This window comes from Mustelus asterias, chromosome 6 (genome assembly GCF_964213995.1).
Source record: "Mustelus asterias chromosome 6, sMusAst1.hap1.1, whole genome shotgun sequence".
NCBI classification, from domain to species: domain Eukaryota; kingdom Metazoa; phylum Chordata; class Chondrichthyes; order Carcharhiniformes; family Triakidae; genus Mustelus; species Mustelus asterias.
In genome coordinates this window covers 63,595,583-63,614,339 of record NC_135806.1, presented here as the reverse complement: position 1 = coordinate 63,614,339, position 18,757 = coordinate 63,595,583, and positions in this window count along the sequence as shown.

Here is an 18,757-nt window from a genome sequence, read left to right as displayed (position 1 = left end):
TGCAAATAATTGTCTTCGAAACATTTTCCGGTTAGAAAAGTTGAAATAAAAATTGTGATTATCCACTTACACAGCTGATTATAACTTGGAACTGCAGGAGAGAAACAAACAAAGAATGGCTGTAATGGTCATTAGATATGCTTACTTCAGAGTGACTTACAGTTAATATGGAACATCAAGTGCATTGGGTCCATTAGAATTAAGGAATTCAAAGAAGACTCCAAGTTGCTTCAGATGCTGAACATTCTTAGCTTCCCTCCCAACAAGTGCAGCTCATAATGCAACAAAATCAAAAAGACCTGATTAAATAAGGACTTCAGCTGAACATCTGGAACAGAATTTTAAAATTAACATTATGGACTCTAATGCTGTGCAACTATATTTAGATTTGTTTACAAACTGAAGATTCAGATTGTACCGGATGCTTTTGTTATAAGAACATAAGAACATAAGAAATAGGAGCAGGAGTAGGCCATCTAGCCCCTCGAGCCTGCCCCGCCATTCAATAAGATCATGGCTGATCTGACGTGGATCAGTACCACTTACCCGCCTGATCCCCATAACCCTTAATTCCCTTACCGATCAGGAATCCATCCATCCGCGCTTTAAACATATTCAGCGAGGTAGCCTCCACCACCTCAGTGGGCAGAGAATTCCAGAGATTCACCACCCTCTGGGAGAAGAAGTTCCTCCTCAACTCTGTCTTAAACCGACCCCCCTTTATTTTGAGGCTGTGTCCTCTAGTTTTAACTTCCTTACTAAGTGGAAAGAATCTCTCCGCCTCCACCCTATCCAGCCCCCGCATTATCTTATAAGTCTCCATAAGATCCCCCCTCATCCTTCTAAACTCCAACGAGTACAAACCCAATCTCCTCAGCCTCTCCTCATAATCCAAACCCCTCATCTCCGGTATCAACCTGGTGAACCTTCTCTGCACTCCCTCCAATGCCAATATATCCTTCCTCATATAAGGGGACCAATACTGTACACAGTATTCCAGCTGCGGCCTCACCAATGCCCTGTACAGGTGCATCAAGACATCCCTGCTTTTATATTCTATCCCCCTCGCGATATAGGCCAACATCCCATTTGCCTTCTTGATCACCTGTTGTACCTGCAGACTGGGCTTTTGCGTCTCATGCACAAGGACCCCCAAGTCCCTTTGCACGGTAGCATGTTTTAATTTGTTTCCATTGAGATAGTAATCCCATTTGTTATTATTTCCTCCAAAGTGTATAACCTCGCATTTATCAACATTATACTCCATTTGCCATATCCTCGCCCACTCACTCAGCCTGTCCAAATCTCTCTGCAGATCTTCTCCGTCCTCCACACGATTCACTTTTCCACTTATCTTTGTGTCGTCTGCAAACTTCGTTACCCTACACTCCGTCCCCTCCTCCAGATCATCTATATAAATGGTAAATAGTTGCGGCCCGAGTACCGATCCCTGCGGCACGCCACTAGTTACCTTCCTCCAACCGGAAAAACACCCATTTATTCCGACTCTTTGCTTCCTGTCGGATAGCCAGTCCCCAATCCACTTTAACACACTACCCCCAACTCCGTGTGCCCTAATCTTCTTCAGCAGCCTTTTATGGGGCACCTTATCAAACGCCTTTTGGAAATCCAAAAACACCGCATCCACCGGTTCTCCTCCATCAACCGCCCTCGTCACATCTTCATAAAAATCCAACATGTTCGTCAAGCACGACTTTCCCCTCATGAATCCATGCTGCGTCTGATTGATCGAACCATTTCTATCCAGATGCCCTGCTATCTCCTCTTTAATAATGGATTCCAGCATTTTCCCTACTACAGACGTTAAGCTGACCGGCCTATAGTTACCCGCCTTTTGTCTCCTTCCTTTTTTAAACAGCGGCGTAACATTAGCCGTTTTCCAATCAACCGGCACTACCCCAGAATGCAACGAGTTTTGATAAATAATCACTAACGCATCCACTATTACCTCTGACATTTCTTTCAATACCCTGGGATGCATTCCATCCGGACCCGGGGACTTGTCCACCTTCAGTCCCATTAGTCTACCCAGCACTGCCTCTCTGGTAACATTAATTGTATTAAGTATTTCTCCTGCTGCCAACCCTCTATCGTTAATATTTGGCAAACTATTTGTGTCCTCCACCGTGAAGACCGACACAAAAAACTTATTTAAAGACTCAGCCATATCCTCATTTCCCACTATTAACTCCCCCCTCTCGTCCTCCAAGGGTCCACAACATTCACTCTAGCCACTCTATTCCTTTTTATATATTTATAAAAACTTTTACTATCATTTTTTATATTAATTGCTAGCCTAGCTTCATAGTCTATCCTTCCTTTCTTTATCGCTTTCTTAGTCTCTCTTTGTTGTTTGTTAGTTGGTTAGTAATATTCTCAGTGAACATGGCTGCTTGGCTCAGGTATTTGTTTCCAAGTCATCAGCTTAAGAACAACCAGGAAGATGTTTAATGACTTCACAAGTATGGCCAAGGTAAATCATGGCAACACACAACCTATACCACCCATTTACTATCAGTCAGCCCTTTACCTATCATACTCTTTCTCTCTCTAAGCAGCTGGATGCCAGGAGAACTCATTAGTACAAAAGGCGACCTCTGGAAATATCCAAACACCTTCTTTATTCAAAAATCGTGCTCTGAACTCACATTGCCTCCCAGTCTTCAAGTCTTTGTGACATTTGATTGCAATGAACAGTGCATTTCTCTATCTCTTCATCACAGCACGCATGTGCTCATCTGTGCCTATGCCAGTCAAATGCACTTATTGTTGCCTTCTCCCCCTCCAAAGGAAAAACTGGTCTACAATGAATACAGTCCAACTGTGGAAAGCAGCAACATTCTACCAACCTGAAGTGCATATGAAGAGAAGGCACAACAAACTGTGTGGGCCAGATGGGAAAGATTGTGGGAGAGAATGAGATTGGAGGTCAGATACCAACAGAAAGTTGGTAAAACTAAGGAATGCTTATTATGGGTCGTGTCCCCAGAGAATGGCATTGCGGATGTTACCTTAAGGCATACGGCAATACTATGAGTTTCAGAGATGGGCCTGAAACCATTTGTGTTTGCACTAAAGATTCAGAGAACTGGAAAATTGTAACTGCTGGGCTTCATCTGAATCCCACCAAGCCGCTGTTCGGCCATTTTCTGGTGGAAAGCAGCAGCAAGCTGACAGGGGAGAAGGAAGATAAGTCATACCGATCAAAAGTCCATGGTGCAAATCCACATTTGAATATATTAATCAGGCCTGTGTCAGTTTCAGGCGGGATCTTTGTCTATCTACATCATATCCTGTCAGAAACTTACCATGGATGGGCCTTCAACAGTTTCTTTTTAATCGTTTTCATCCTGAAATAGCCCCATTCGCATCAAACAATAGAGCAAGAATGACAAAAATTGGTCCCAATATCTTGTATGTCATCATAAGCATCCTTCTCACATGTCTGTTTTCAAGGTTGAAGTTTTTTCCAGTCTTTCCTCTTAATTCTTCTGACATTTGGGGCCAAATTTATGATACTTCTGTGCAGCACTTTCCGAGCTTGAATGCTTTCCTTGTGCCTCAGCTGATGGAGACTGTGTAAAATGGAACTCTTTTGCTGTCACCCTGGCAATCTAATTAGACAGTCCCAGTTTATGCTGACACCCTAAAACAACACCAGGAGTTCCTTTGAACCATTCTAAATAGAAAAGCATATGTTTTGGAACTTGCTTTCTCTTTTTATAAGATGCAGCTGGAGACAAGGAATTCTAAAATTGTGCACATTACCCTTAGAAATATATTAGAATAATTGAAGATTGATTCCCACTAAACTTGTAATTCAATGCTCATTCTTGTACAATGTTATAGCTTATCTTGAGGGACAAATAAGGTATTACGCAGCACCTATAGTTACCGTGTACACCGGGAACAGAAGACATGCTAAAAGATGCTGAGGCCAGTTGTGTGTATACTGCACATGACATTAGATAATGCATTGGGGAAGTGACTTTGGCACCAATTACTCACTTAGACTTCACTACATGTTAATAATGGCCACCATGTATGAGGTATGCCTGAACAGCACTATTGGGAGTTCAGTTCACATATGAAACAGGCGCTGGATATTTGGCCCATTCAGCCATGTTGGCTTCTATATCTATAGGTAAGTCTGCTTGTTAGTTGCACCAAGTAACTGTTCATCGAACAATTTCTTGTTTATTTCATAGATTTTTTTAAAAATATAACCGCAGCTATTCACTTCACTGTGTTAAAGCCTATGGGAGTTGGCATAACTCATAAGGGAAAAGCATTGACTGTTTATCATCACGAGATTTCTTTTGGTTAAGACCAGAAAACTGAATGCAAGGAAAATTAAACAATTCATTTAATGTTATCAAAATTTTTAACATTCAGTGAGGTTCTTCATCTTCTGCTTTCGCTCATTTTGCAATCTGCTATACTGATTTTCATCTGAAGGTTGTCAAATTTGCCATTGGATGTAATTCTCAGAACCTTCACAATTTTTGTGGCTCCCACGAGGTTTCATTCTGCGTGCTTTTCCAGATGTACAGAGCTGTACAGCATAGACAGAGTATCCGGTGCATTTAGCTTGTACTGTTTCCTCTTGCGTCTTCTCTGTTTCACCATCAAAAACACAAGGGAATAGACAGTAATGAAAAAATGTGGAAAGAGTTTAAATCTTTCTCGTAATACAGTCTTTGGAAAATCGTGGGTCCAAATACAATGATAGAGTGTCCCACTTTACTTCGCATTGTGAAGCAGTGTAGTCATTGTTGTTATATCAACAACAGCACCCACAAAGAACAAATGAGATATAAGATCAATTAACTACATTTTTTGGGTGTCGTTGGGCCAGGAAGGTACATTAATCAAAGTGTCAGGCAAATTCCCTGATATTATTTGAATAGTACCTTGGAAGTTTTTGACTCCCCTTAGACATTCACCGTATTCTCATTTGGTTTACTGTAGATGGGGTCCTTATCTAAAATACGCACTCCTACGAGACAATACTCCTTCAATACTTAACTGAATTGATCACTGAATTGACAATTTAGTCAAGAAATGTGACAAAACTGCTCCCTTTAAAATTGAAGATCTAGAGATAAAGCAAAGGAAGATGACTGACGCCCAAGCAAGGGCAACTGCTTGGATGGAGAGCATTCATTGAGTCAGTGCAGTCATTTAGCTGTCTCATACCTGTCTGCAAATAAGGAAGAAGTTTGTTCGTATCAGGAAAGAGGCAACCGCAAGTGCATTCATTTCTTGTAGGGTCTATCCAGCAAGGCACAAATATAAGTTGGAAAATCTTTCAATACAACCATTGATACCTTGCAAGGACTCATTGTACCTAAGCTACACACCACACCTTTTTTGAAGGTGTGGATGACAAAAGAGGTGCTCTATAATTTATTCGTCAGTTTTATTTTAGCACAAAACTGTCTAGGTGTTCAGCCCCATGGTGCTTCTCTTGTTGTTTAGGGGGCATCACATTCTGGGCATTCGGGTAGCCCTCAGTGAGATGAGCAGGAATATTCTTCTCCATGAAAAGGGGCAGAGGCAGGATTCACAAATGTACATGGGAATGTCCTGTGAGAGGGAGTTACCCTCTGTTTTGAAATAGTCCTCATAAAATAATCCTTACATGGAGTCCTCATAAAACCCATTCCATTTTAACAAACAACCAGAAACCTTATCGGAGATGAAGAGCATCATAAATAATAGATGTCAAAAAGCAACATTTAAAAGGAGTTTCCAGAGCTGATTTGAGATTTACTTGTACATATGGTGATCTCAGTGTCAATTACATACAGATTTGAGAATGTGTGTTTTTATTTCCTGAGTGATAGGTGAAACTTCAGGAACAATTGCTTACAATAAATGACACCAAGATTGTAGCCAAAAAAGGCATTCAGGCCACTTCACTAATTGGCTCAGAAAACTACTTTGGTTGTTTATACAAAGTTATTTCTTTCGAGGTGCTCTATAATTTATTTGTCAGTTTTATTTTTGCACAAAACTGTAAATTCATTGAAGTAGTGGCAGTGTGTCCAATAATTGAAGAGCAATTCAAACAATGGTTTCTATCTGTCAGTATTTGCAGTGATAAATTACATATTTGACCAGTTGTCCAGGCAGAGTTATCCTTGTGCCGTCTGGTTACTTACAATCATGGGTGTTTCACTGATATTCCAGAAAACAGTGTGACGTTAGTGTACCTTTAAGAGTATTGTTTCAATCATGTTCTCTGTAGCTCTCAGCTTTCATTGTGGCATTGGGTTGTCTATTAGGAGCCCTTTTATTGCTCCTTTAGTGGTTTGAATGGCGTTTGTTTATTTTTACTTTGGGAATTAGTTTTATGACCCTGCATTGTCAGGAGGAAGAATGTTTGCAGGTCAGGTGACAAGAGCTCTTACATTCTCAGTTCTGAACTGTATGTTTTAGTTTAGAAGGGAGTGGACATCAGACTGAAAGCAGTCTCTCTCTCTCTCTCCCTAGGTTTTGGAAGTTCTGCTGGTTAGCTGAAAACAGTAGAAAATCTGTTGTTGGTGGCTTGACCAGTGTCTCTCCCTGGTGTTCTGGGAAGCTGTTCTGATTTCAAACTGTTCTGAATATATCAGAAGGACTGCAGCATTCATCCAAAGGACTCAATTCCAGTATCACGTGAGCATTAGTCTTTGTTATGTTAAACCCTGTGGAAGGGTTTTGTTTATGGGATTGGTTTGATTAGAACATCTTTGATATCTTTGTTAAGGGTTATACATTATTGTGGTTGTTTTGTTTGTAACTGATAAAAGTTATTGCTAATATTCTTACTATGCATGTTAACTATATTCTTAAATAGACTTTGTTTGATAAAAGCTCCCTAGTGGGTCATTTGAATCATACCTGAGGTGAAACAGCTCGTGCTTATCCAAGCCAAATTCAAGGTGCAAAACTTATGTTCCAGGTGGGCTCCATAAAACACATTGGAGTTTCTGACTTGAGCCATAACAATAACAAGCTATTGAAAAATGTACTTTCTAATGTGGAACAGAGCAACACAAATAGAAGTGTGGCTCGTAGTTTGTGCTAACTGTTGAAGGTGTTGTAAGTTGCCTCTATTTTCCCTGGGTTAAGAAGGAGAAAATTAAATCAGGTTTAACATCCAAAATTCAGCCATTTGATTTCTTCTAGCTTCTCTGAAATATGTTTAAGATTCAGCTTACGGGATATGGGCATCTCTGGCTAGGCAAGCATTTATTGCTGATCCCTAGTTGCCCTTCAGAGACTGGTGAGCTGCCTTCTTGAACTGCTGCAGTCCCTGAGGTATAGCCACAGTGCTGTGAGGGAGGGAGTTCCAGGATTTTGACCCAGTGACAGTGAAGAAACAGCGATATATTTCAAAGTTAGGATGGTAAGTGACTTGGTCGGGAACCTCCAGCTGGTGGTGTTCCCAGGTATCTGCTGCCCTTGTCCTTTTAAAAGGTAGTGGTCGTGGGTTTGGAAGTTGCTCCCCAAAGAACCTTGGTGAGTTCCTGCAGTGCATCTTGTAGATTGTACAAATGGCTGCCACTATTCATCGGTGGCGGAAGGGTTGAATGCTCATGGAATCAAGCAGGCTGCTTTGCCATGGATGGCATTGAGCTTCAAGAAGAGATAGGAGAGGGGATGAATGAATAATTTTCTTCAGTGTTCACAAGGAGAGGAGCCATGTTTTTGAGGATGAGAGTGTGATACAGGCTGACAGGTAAACTTGCAGGTTGAGTCCGTAATTAAGAAAGCAAATGTAATGTTGGCATTTATCTCAAGAGGCTTGGAATACAAAAGCAGGGATGTACTTCTGAGGCTTTATAAAGCACTGGTTAGGCCGCATTTGGAGTACTGTGAGCAATTTTGGGCCCCACACCTCAGGAAGGACATACTGGCACTGGAGCGGGTCCAGCGGAGATTCACACGGATGATCCCAGGAATGGTAGGCCTGACATACGATGAACGTCTGAGGATCGTGGGATTATATTCATTGGAGTTTAGGAGGTTGAGGGGAGATCTGATAGAAACTTACAAGATAATGAACGGCTTAGATAGGATGGACGTAGGGAAGTTGTTTCCATTAACAGGGGAGACTAGGACGCGGGGGCACAGCCTTAGAATAAAAGGGAGTCACTTTAGAACAGAGATGAGGAGAAATTTCTTCAGCCAGAGAGTGGTGGGTCTGTGGAATTCATTGCCACAGAGGGCTGTGGAGGCCGAGAAGTTGAGCGTCTTCAAGACAGAAATTGATAAATTCTTGATTTCTCGAGGAATTAAGGGCTATGGGGAGAGAGCGGGTAAATGGAGTTGAAATCAACCATGATTGAATGGTGGAGTGGACTCGATGGGCCGAATGGCCTTACTTCCGCTCCTATGTCTTATGGTCTTATGGTCTTATGATAGGCTGGAGGAGGCAGATGTTCTGAGGGAAGATGTATTAGCAATTTTGAAAAACCTGAAGGTCGATAAGTCCCCTGGGCCAGATGAGATATATCCTAGGATTCTTTGGGAGGCAAGGGATGAGATTGCAGAGCCTTTGGCTTTGATATTTGGGTCCTCACTGTCCACGGGGATAGTGCCAGAGGACTGGACAGTGGCAAATGTTGCTCCTCTGTTCAAGAAAGGAAATAGGAATGATCCTGGTAATTATAGGCCAGTTAGTCTTACTTCGGTGGTCGGCAAGTTAATGGAAAAGCTCCTGAGGGATAGGATTACGACCGTTTAGAAAGATGCAGCTTAATCCGGGATAGTCAACACAGATTCGTGAAGGGTAAGTCTTGCCTCACAAATTTGATTGAATTTTTTGAGGAGGTAACTAAGTGTGTCGATGAAGGTAGAGCAGTTGATGTCATATACATGGATTTTAGTAAGGCGTTTGATAAGGTCCCCCATGGTCGGCTCATGAAGAAAGTAAGGAGGTGTGGGATAGAGGGAAATTTGGCCAATTGGATAAATAACTGGCTATCTCATAGAAGACAGAGGGTGGTGGTGGATGGAAAATTTTCAGACTGGAGACCAGTTACCAGCGGTGTACCACAAGGATGAGTGCTGGGTCCTCTGCTATTTGTGATTTTTATAAATGACTTGGAGGAGGGGGTTGAAGGGTGGATCAGTAAATTTGCGGATGACACCAAGATTGGTGGAGTAGTGGGTGAGGTGGAGGGATGTTGTAGGCTGCAAAGAGACATTGACAGGATGCAGAGCTGGGCCGAAAAATGGCAAATGGAGTTTAACTCTGATAAGTGCGAGGTGATTCATTTTGGTAGGACAAATTTGAATGCGGATTACAGGGTCAAAGGTAGGATTCTGAGGAATGTGGAGGAACAGAGAGATCTTGGGGTTCATATCCACAGATCTCTGCAGGTTGCCACTCAAGTGGATAGAGCCGTGAAGAAGGAATATAGTGTGTTAGCATTTATTAACAGGGGGTTGGAGTTTAAGAGCCGTGGGGTTATGCTGCAACTGTACAGGACCTTGGTGGGACCACATTTGGAATATTGTGTGCAGTTCTGGTCACCTCACTATAAGAAGGATGTGGAAGCGCTGGAAAGAGTGCAAAGGAGATTTACCAGGATGCTGCCTGGTTTGGAGGGTAGGTCTTATGAGGAAAGGTTGAGGGAGCTAGGGCTGTTCTCTTTAGAGCAGAGGAGGTTGAGAGGCGACTTAATAGAGGTTTATAAGATGATGAGGGGGATAGATAGAGTGGACGTTCAGAGACTATTTCCTCGGGTGGATGTAGCTGTTACTAGGGGGCATAACTATAAGGTTCGTGGTGGGAGATATAGGAGGGATGTACGAGGTAGGTTCTTTACTCAGAGAGTGGTTGGGGTGTGAGAGTGGTTGGACTGCCTGCTGTGATAGTGGAGTCGGACACTTTAGGAACTTTCAAGCGGTTATTGGATAGGCACATGGAGCACACCAGGATGATAGGGAGTGGGATAGCTTGATCTTGGTTTCGGAAAAGGTTTGGCACAACATCGTGGGCCGAAGGACCTGTACTGTGTTGTACTGTTCTATGTTCTATGAGCTTCTTGAGTGTTGTTGAAGCTGCACTTACTTAGGGAAGTGTAGAGTATTCCATCATACTCCTGAATTGTGTCTTGTAGATGGTGGACAGACTTTGGGGGTCAGGAGGTGAATTACTTCCTGCAGGCTTCCAAGCTTTTGACCTGCTCTGGTAGCCACTGTGTTTTTATAGCCAGTCCATTTCAGTTTCTAGACAATGATAGCCCCAGGATATTGATAGTGGGGAATTTAGTGACGGTAATGCCATTTTAGGAGGGATTCTGACTTAGGGGCGTTCAGTCATAATCCCACAGATGGTAACTTCGCACTAGTGAATGTCAAGGGGCGATGGTTAGATCCTCTTTTGTTGGAGATGGTCATTGCCTGGTTCTTGTGTAGCACAAATATTACCTCCATTTGTTAACCCAAGCCTAGATATTGTCTGGGTCTTGTTGCATTGAGATGTGGACTGCTTTAATATCTGGCGAATTACAAATAGTGCTGAACATTGTGCAATCATCATCGAACATCCCTACTTCTGACCTTACGATGGAAGAAAGGTTATTGATGAATGACAATGTATAAGTTGTGGTGACTGTTTGAAATTTGGCAATCTTGCATTTGTCCTGATGAGTATGAGACAAAAAGCTTCAGCAATACTCAAAATTGTATTTGTCAGCTTCAGAAATGCACTTGGATGAAGAGTTGGTGACATTGATCTCTAAAAACATGAATGCTACTATCCCAGAGTAACTGTCATTAATTTGGACTGTAAGATGCCTGAGGGGGCTGGAAACCTGTGTGCTGAATCTGTTAAGAAGCTGCCCAAAGCGGTTGTCTGGGTCCATAGCTCCCATTCCAACTGTGTGTTGCCTCCTAGTGTCTCTTGTTCTTCATATCCGGTGACTCTCCCCCATGGCAGCAATGTCCCTGATGCAGAATGGACAGCCACTAGCCCTTAAGAGGTAACTGAATGTGACATCTCTACAAGCTAACCCGCCATATACTAGAAGTCATTTATGAATTAAAAAGGAGTAATATTGTTAAAGTCAACAATGAGGCTAGCAGCAGGATTTTACGAAACAACCATTCTGGCTGTCTGTCCCTAATATTCTTTCACATTGACATTTAAAACTCTTTCCTCGGGACTAAGGTTTAGCACAGTCAAATTGTGTTCAATGTTTATTTTGATAACTGAGCAGGTATTCATAAAAATGCCTACCTCTCTTAAGGCTCTCTCCTGCCCGCCTTACACCATTCTGTGACAGAGTAGGAGAGGAAGTGAAGCTTTGCTAGATCAAATTGCCCTCTTTGCGAACATTGTTCAGTTGCAGTGATTCAGATCCACTCTGTTTTATCTATCCTTTCTGCTGCTGGTCTTTTGGAAAAGCTGAGTTCTCATGTATGGATGAGTATATACACTGCACAATAAAAAAGAAAAGGCTTTGAAAACCATTGAATGTGGATGCCAACAACCTAAAGGATTATTGGCAACAAGTGGGTACATTTTAAAAACTGTATGCGATGGAAGTACGATAAAGAGCAGTCCATATCTAAGAAAGAATAGATTAAATACTTGAAGATAATAGCTCATTGTTATTTTGCTGTCGAGGTAAAGCAAGCCAGAACTCATGACATTAAAGAGGCATTTCTCTTTTTAATTCATTCACTATTTAAAATAAAATCAATGGAAAGATGAACTTTTTTAATTTCAAATTTCTCCTGTAAAGCTGATGTCCCGATCCATGGATCGCTCTCCAACTTTCCCTGCTTTATTCCAGAGGCCATTCCTTGGATATATATTTGAATGATGAGTGTTGGTAAGATGTTAGCCTTTGAAGGGAGAGACATTGGAGTCAAGTGATGATCTGCCCCACGGTGAGACTCACACAAATGCACTTTCCAGCAGAGGCCAGCTATCAAGAGTTTTGTGATTAAAAAACAATCTCAACATGCTTTGAGCAGATTTGAACATCACCCCACTGAAAAACAAACAAAAGGGCAAATACTTCTCAGCAAGAATTCCTTTTATTTCATTCTACTCAATCTCTCCTCATAGGACAGGCTTTACATCCCAGGTAACATTCTCGTGACCCTTTGTAACTCTGTTTCTTAGGTAAGTATATTCTTCTTTAGATATGGAGACCAAAACTGTACACAGTGCCTCACATGTAGTCTTACCAAAGCACTGTACAATGTGTAATAAGTCTTCGGAGGCAGACCCTTCACCAAAATCCCATTATTTACAATGCCAACAGCAGTACACAGAGTGCTATCAGTCAACAGTCTACCTTCAGGAGTGCCAGAGGAACTGACACTCCTGGTTAAATACAAGAAAAAGATTGGCCCATCAATTGACTCCTTAATCAGGGAGTTCACATTCCAATAGGCCAACCTCAATGGCCTGATTGAAGTCATTACACAATGGCAGCAAAAGTTTCTTACAATTGTACTCCAACATCTATCATTCCCCCCAACCCCCGGCAAGAAGAGCCAACAAATCATTTGCTTTCCTGTTAGCTTGCTATACCTGCAAGTTAACTTGCTATTGTTGATCTAAAAGGACATCCAGATCTCTCTGAACGCCAACATTTAATAGTTTCTCACCACTTAAAAATTATTTTATTTTCTATTCTTCCAATGGCAGTGAATAATCTCATTCCTGCCCACATTCCTAGCTTTGTATCATCCGTAAACTTGGATCTGGACCTCAAGACCTTCCATCTTGCCATTGCAGTGAGCTGTCAGACTAATTTGTCCTATGAAAATTGTGCCATCATATCGCCTCAACCTTTCTTTCGCGGGCTTCCTTTTAAGATCGCACGCTGAGCCACTTCACACAGATCTAAAAAGGTTCTTTTTTTATATTCATTTTACGGATGTAGGGGTCGCTGGGTAGGCCAACATTTATTGCCCATCCCTAGTTGCCCTTCAGAAGATGGTGAAGAGCTGCCTTCTCGACTCACTGCAGTCCCTGAGGTGTAGGTATACCCACAGTGCTGTTAGGAATAGAATTCCAGGATTTTTATCCAGAAACAGTGAAGGAACAGTGATATATTTCCAAGTGGCCCGTTTTACATAATTATCCAGTATCAAAGTTACCCACAGTGGCTCTGTGATGATCTACATTATATCTATTTTGTTTTTGGTTTATCGTGAGACAGCTTTGAAACAATTCTCCTCATTTGCTTCCAGCTGTGCCCATTCCCGCACAATGATTCCTCTGACACTAAGATAAGTGTAAATACCAGAATACCAGAACATTGGTGAGAGTGTTGGGCCTATGCAGAACCTGAATCTGCAAATTAAAATGGATTCCGATCTAGTGGGGAGAATGGGCTTATGCCCAGCAGCATGGGGTCGTACTTATACTGAGAAAGCATGGGGTAGGGCAGAGAGGAAAAAGCAGCCATGTCCTTATTCACTAACGATGTGGAGATGCGGTCACGGGCATTCGGCCTCTGATATTCGGGTAAGCGTTCTCCAAGGCGGCCTTCACGACACACGACGGCGCAGAGTCGCTGAGCAGAAACTGATAGCCAAGTTCCGCACACACGAGGACGGCCTCAACCGGGATATTGGGTTCATGCCACACTATTTGTAACCCCCACAGCTTGCCTGGACCTGCAGAGTTTCACTGGCTGTCCTGTCTGGAGACAATATACATCTTTTTAGCCTGTCTTGATGCTCTCTCCACTCACATTCTTTGTATCTTAAAGACTTGATTAGCTGTAAGTATTCGCATTCCAACCATTATTCATGTAAATTGAGTCTGTGTCTTTATATGCCCTGTTTGTGAACAGAATTCCCACTTATCTGAAGAAGGGGCTTGGAGCTCCAAAAGCTTGTGTGGCTTTTGCTACCAAATAAACCTGTTGGACTTTAACCTGGTGTTGTTAAACTTCTCACTTATTCACTAACAGCAGTTTATCAGATGCACTTCAAAAGATCACCTTCTCAATGATGTAAAAGACCTGTATTTATTACCCATCCCTAACGACCCTCCATCTCAGAGGACATTTGAGAGTCAACCATATTGCTGTGAATCCGGAGTCATATGTAGGCCAGACCAGGCTAAGGTGGCAGATTTCCTCTACTAAAGGTCATTAGTGAACCAGATGGGTTTTAATTTCAGCCGACATGGTCATCATTAGACTTTTAATTCCAGATTTTGATTGAATTCAAGTTTCACCACCTGCCATGATGGGATTTGAACACACTAGTCCAGATTACTAGTCCAGTGCCTGTGACACTGCCTCCTCATTGTGCTGAGTAATGAAAGAATTGCTTCATTTTTAAGACAAAGTATTTTTTATTTTTCTTCGGCATCTAAATTAACAACAAAATAGCCAATTGTTGTGACTCAAATGTTACAACAGTTTGTCGTTCTCATAAGGTTACAGTGATCAGGAGTCAGGTTCTGCTCTGTATTTATTGTGGTCAGACATTGATTCCTACTTATAGATATTCTCATTGTTTTTCTGCTTCAGACGGCGAGTGACACAGTTGTGAAAGACAGTTCTAATTAATGAGTCACAGGAAAAGCAAATTGCTCCATTACGGGGTTAAGAGCAATAATTCTACCATGCTGTAGTGAAAGGTTGATGTTCCTTTCGTCAAGTCTGAAATTCTTTAATATTTAAAATAAAATGTTTTGGAAAGTTCTGGAAGGTTATTTTGAATTATCTTGCAATCAAGAACAATTCTGAACTTCCAAAATTAATTTGAGAATGTTCCAGATAAAGGTTGTTAATATAATTCTGTGGCATCTATCTGGCACATCTATCTGAGGCATAGACTATTTTCTAAATGGGAAAATGCTTCGGAAATCAGAAACACAAAGGGACTTGGAGTCATTGCTCAAGATTCTCTTACGGTTAACATGCAGGTTCAGTCGGCTTAGGAAGGCAAATGTAATGTTAGCATTCATGTCGAGAGGGCTAGAATACAAGAACAGGGATGTGCTTCTGAGGCTGCATAAGGCTCTGGTCAGATCCCATTTGGAGCATTGTGAGCAATTTTGGGCCCCACATCTAAGGAAGGATGTGCTGGCCTTGGAAAGGGTTCAGAGGAGGTTCACAAGAATGATCCCTGGAATGAAGAGCTTGTCGTATGAGGAACGGTTGAGGACTCTGGGTCTGTACTCGTTGGAGTTTAGAAGGATGACGGGGGATCTTATTGAAACTTACAGGATACTAAAAGGCCTGGATAGAGTGGACGTGGAGAGGATGTTTCCACGAGTAGGAAAAACTAGAACCAGAGGACACAGCCTCAGGCTAAAGGGACGATTCTTTAAAGCAGAGACGAGGAGGAATTTCTTCAGCCAGAGAGTGGTGAATTTGTGGAACTCTGCCACAGAAGGCTGTGGAGGCCAGGTCATTGAGTGTCTTTAAGACATAGATAGATAGGTTTTTGGTGAATAAGGGGATCGGGAGTTATGGGAAAAAGACAGGAGAATGGGGATGAGAAAAATATCAGCCATGGTTGAATGGCAGAGCAGACTCGATGGGCCCAGTGGACTAATTCTGCTCCTGTGTCTTATGGTCTTATGGTCTGACTTAAAATGGCAATCGGTGTCCTATTTGCTTCATGGCAACCCAACTTTATAACAGCCTAGTACCTGAAAATGGTTGACACTTGGGCCATTTTCAAAAAGGAGCCGGTTATATGACCACTGTTAACTGTATGTCAAAGCTGCCTTGGGGGCTACAGCCAGAGCCAAGTCCTCAGCACCATGATTGGTTCAGCTGCACCGGGGACCAGGATAGGAGACTGGAAAGCAAGAGTGCTGGGGATTCTAGAGATAGGGGAGCAGTTAGGCATTTCTGTGACCACACACATGTGCCTATGATGGTGTGTTACTTCTCTGGTACCAGGCTCAATTATATCACTGAGTGGTTATAGAGCGCCCTGAGGAGAGGTGGGTGGGAGGGGTGAATATGTGGCTGGAGAAATGCTGAAATGCTAATGGAGGGAGGGCTTTACTTTTCTGAATTTGGAATCGTTTATAGGAGAGGTCAGACTTGTGCAGGTTGACCTGAACAGAGCCTGGGCCATGTCATTGCAGGATGGTTTGTAGTGCTCTTTGAGTGGGTTTAAACTAACTTGACAGGGGGAATGGACCCAGGAGAGGAAAAACAAGATGCACAAAGTTTGGGTTAGACAGATTGCTGTAGAGCAAGAAATAGCAATACCACTGGGTGTATTCTACAGGTCACTAACTTGTGGGAAAGATACTGACTAGGACTATAGGGAAAAGTGGTGAGTGGGATAGTGAGTAGCTCTTGGAAAGAGACAACACAGATGAGAACATTGTCGGTGAAGGATATTAAATGTGACAACATTCAGAGTAAGCAATCTTAATACCTAATTCCCTCATTATAAAACAGATAAATTATAATGTTAGATGGAATGTTGCTCATCCAGAGCTCTATAATTAATATACTGAGGATGCAAGCAATTCTTTAGCATGACCTCAGTGGAATCACATTTGACTGCCAAGGGACGATATGTAAGAGTTGGCAAATGTATTTGTTTCTGGTAGAAGAGACGTTTGGTTTTGTTTATGTGATATTTTTGACCCGTTGATGAAATCACTGGAATGTGTGGTTTTGAAATGTATGATTCTTGGAAAGAAAATGTTGTTGGTGCAATGCTTCTCATAACGGATGGCATGTCCAAAATAACACGCTTGTGAAACTTACTTTATCCACGCCATGATAGGAAACAAACCAAATCACCTTGTCTCAAACCCAATCATGATCTTATGTTTAAAGATAGAATTGGCACATAATTGGAGAGCACAGCGTAGAACAGCTTGTGAACCATTCAACATGCAAAACCTCACTATAATTGTGGAAAACATGATCAAATTATTCTGCAGGGAGAACAGTAGTCTTTAAAATTTCAGAGATTTACAAGCTATTGCTGGATACAATAATTTATATTCTTTGACATATCTCATGTTATAAAAACATGACCATACACAATGATTGTCAAAGTACAGTTCCCAAATGGATAGGTATATCTATGTATTCACTTATCATTTGGAAGGTAATCCGAAGGAGTGGATTACAAAAGTCACCTGATTTTCATTCTAGTGATTCCAGTGAACTAAATATTGGGCAACCTCTGTAAGGAGGAGACTAGCCACTCTGCTGGATAATCACTCGTGTGGTGAAGACAAAACTTCACTGCAAAACATCTCATCCTCTCTCTTCAGAAAGCTAGGAGAACCTACCTCTTAGGGATAGAGGGCAGAATTTTCCCAACATTTGTCAGGGTGTCAGGCTCTGGCTATAAAACTGGCGTCTATGTCTCCAGAAACACAGTGGGGGTTTCAGACCAGATTTTCTGGCACTTAGTGCTAAAAACTTAGTTACGCTGTCACTCTGGTGGGGCAGAGCGTAATGGAGCTGGCAAGATTAACTCCACAGAGCTCGGGGTGCCTTCTTTAAAGGGTGTCCCAATCTGTATTTAAAATATACTTCCCCCACCATCCCCCCCCCCCCACCCCCTCCCCCTCCACAAGCATCAGGGTGACACCCACACCCACCCCACCACCATTCAAGTATGGGGGGCACTCTCCCCCATCTCCCCCTCACCACCAAAACAGGCACCGCCTGCCCCCCACAGCCACCTCCCCTACTTCAAAGGCATCAGCCTTCCCCCCCCTCACCATACATAAGGGGAACCCCCCAGTGGCACTTCCCAGAGGACTTGTCACTGACGGTGCCAACTTGGCAGTGCCAACCTGACAGTGCAAAATTGGCAGTGCCAGAGTGCCAGGGATACGACCAAAGGCACTGCCCAGCCATGTCCCTCACCACCCAGGTGTGTGCCCTGGCATGGTCGTCACGACTTGTTTCTATTTTTGAAAACCAGTAGTGATTCGTGCTGGCAGGGTGGGACAATATCGTGAAGGCAGAATTAGTGGCCTTAGGCCCTATAATTATATTCAAATTTATTTCAAAACATGCTAATCAGGCTAGCGCCCATCTTGGGCATAAGCCTGATTGCATCATTTTTTTAAGTCTATTAATTAATGTCACAAGTAGGCTTACCTTAACACTGCAATGAAGTTACTGTGAAAACCCCCTTGTCACCACACTCTGGTACCTTTTTGGGTACACTGAGGGAGAATTTACTGTGGCCAATGCACCTAACCAGCATGTCTTTCGGACTGTGGGAAGAAACCGGAGCACCCTCGCCCCCCCAGCCACCTGGAAACCCACACAGACACGGGGAGAATGTGCAGACTCCACGCAGACAGTAAGCCAAGCTGGGAATCGAACCCGGGTCCCTGGCGCTATGAAGCAGCAGTGCTAACCACTGTGCCACCGTGCTGCCCCATCCGGGGCAGGGGGCGGGGGGGGGGGTGTTGCTGGTGTGGGGGGTTGGAGGCGGGGGGGGGGGGGGTGGTGGAGAGAGATACCAAACTGAAATTTCACCAGCGCAAATCCATGATTTATCAGCCATTATAGGATTTGCGCCCAGGATCAACAGGGTCATTAGATTGTGGCCAAAGATTCTCTCACAGAGAATTTGCAACATATTGGAAGAGTACTATTTAGCTGTGAAGCAGCCGTCACCAGCTGCTTTTGAAGCAGGCTACACATAAAGATAAAAACACTGTGGGATATTTTCATCGGGTAGAATTTAATGCCCCACCCAGAGGTGGTTTCAGAGGCAAAGGGACCATGTAATTGGGTGGGAAATG